Source organism: Neopelma chrysocephalum, unplaced genomic scaffold (assembly GCF_003984885.1).
Source record: "Neopelma chrysocephalum unplaced genomic scaffold, ASM398488v2 Primary Assembly neopelma1_90387, whole genome shotgun sequence".
In the NCBI taxonomy this organism is placed as follows: Eukaryota; Metazoa; Chordata; class Aves; order Passeriformes; family Pipridae; genus Neopelma; species Neopelma chrysocephalum.
Genome location: NW_020919212.1, coordinates 1 through 1,799, shown reverse-complemented (window position 1 = coordinate 1,799; position 1,799 = coordinate 1). Strand labels below are relative to the sequence as shown.

General features: G+C 61.0%; 1 long non-coding RNA gene across 5 annotated transcripts; it reads right to left on the bottom strand.

The window, feature by feature from the left end:
* Nucleotides 1-343: 343 nt before the first annotated feature.
* On the bottom strand, nt 344-1,231 carry LOC113979904. 5 transcript variants are annotated; one of them, XR_003538014.1, is made up of 4 exons: nt 1,119-1,231; nt 956-994; nt 488-557; nt 356-394 (listed from the first exon to the last, which is right to left on the bottom strand). It is a non-coding gene; the product is annotated as an uncharacterized LOC113979904 (long non-coding RNA). The 5 variants fall into 5 exon arrangements; XR_003538017.1 differs by having other exon boundaries at nt 365-385; nt 481-708; XR_003538016.1 differs by having other exon boundaries at nt 366-385; nt 481-557.
* Nucleotides 1,232-1,799: the final 568 nt, after the last annotated feature.

Sequence of the window (1,799 nt, the reverse complement as noted above, 5' to 3'; positions counted from 1 at the left end):
TGGGGACGGTGCTTGGACAGCCCCAGTCAGACCCTGTTTCCTGCTGTACCCCAGATTCCTGGATGCCCAAGGGACTGCCCCGTGTGCCCTGAGCCTCTCCCAGCCCCTGAGGGGACACCCCAGAATGCTCCAACCTGCCCTGCTCTGGGTCCACATGGGGGGGGTGAAGGGGATCTCCTGTGCAGAGACTCCCAGGAGCCCCCTGAGCCACTGTGCTGGTCATGGGAACAGATACACATGAGGTCACAGAGAGTGGCTTTGCTGCAGGGGTTTATTGATCATTCAGGGGAAATGGCCCAGGGCTGCCAGGGAATCAAGAGGGTCCTCCAGGGATGATCATCTCCTCATGCCACTGGAGAGAGACAGGACACAGGTGTCACCACCACTTCCAGTCCTGAAAGACAGAGCCCAAAATGTCACCCCCTGATGTCCAATGAGACTTGAGAGGGGCCTTGTCCTGACCCCTCTCCCTGCAGGCACTGCTCACCTCAGACATCCAGGGATGCAGCCACACGTTTCTCACGAACAAGCCCCACCACCTTCTCAACCACAGGGGGCTGGGGAGAAAGACAGGCTCAGAGACACACTGGGCTGAACTGGGATGTACTGGGAGCCAGGGGCAAGCAATGGGGTCCTTGGGGAAGGTGCCTCTGGGCAGAAACAGGGTCCAGGAGTTTGTGTGGTCCTGCCCAGGAGCACTGGGGGGTCCTGGAAAAGAGGCACAGCTGGGGAGGGGGTGACCCTGGGGCATCTGGGGGGAGTCCTGTGGTGTCAGGGATTGGAATGCAACAGGGGCCCTCGGGAAGTGGGTTCCTGGGAAAATTCTGGGGGGCAGAATTGTTCTCTGGGCAGGCAGTAGGGTGCACTGGGGTGTGCTGGGTCAGACTGGGGTGGCCGGGAGTGTCATGGCCATGTGAGGCGAGGACCCGACTCAGGCAGAACTCCTGGTACCCACCTGAGCCGTCTTCAGGATCCCAACGTCCCCTAAATCCAGCTGCAGAGAGACCAGGAGCCCTGGCTGGTCACTGGGATGTCCCCGGTGCCAGCGAGGGATGGGGGGACCAAAGTGTCCCCCAGTTCCCAGACTGGATGCCCTCCAATCCCCCCGGCCCACTCACCTCCCGCAGATCATTTTGGGTTCCTGCCAAGAGTCCCTGGGCAAGGAGAGCAAAGGGTTGCTCAGGATTGGCCCCTGTGGGGCTGGGGGAGGGACACGGGTGTCCTCAGCCCCTCCAGCCCGTGGCTGCCCCCCGTCTGAGGGGGAAAATCCCCTCTGCTCCCCCTGCTCCCACTCCACCCAGTTTCACCTCCAACCCCTGTGCCTGCAGGGCCCAGGGTGGAGATGGAGACAAGGAGAGCCAGGGGAATTCAGGGCCTGCAGGGAGGGTGGGGGGAGGCTGGGGGGACCCAAAGATGCTGAACTGGGGTAACTGGGGAGCCCACAGGACTGGGATTGGGGTGCTGAAGGGGCACTGGGGGGGATGCAGGGGAGGGGAAAGGAATTCAAGTGTAGGGACATGGGGACTGCAAGGGAGAGGCTTGGTGGGGACAGGAGGATGATGGAGGAGGACAAAAACAAGGGGACTGGGAGATGGTTGGGAGTAGAGAGTGAGTCAAGGAATGGTCTTGGGAGGTACCAGGGCAGTGGCCTGGGTGAAAGACAAAGGACTGAGGGGAAGGACGGAAAGATAAAGTTTGGGAATGATCAATGGGAGGATGTTTGGGGACCCTGGGTAGGACACACAGGAGATCCTGGGGAGGAGATGCCTGAGGGGACCAAAAAGGATGGGATGGGAGGC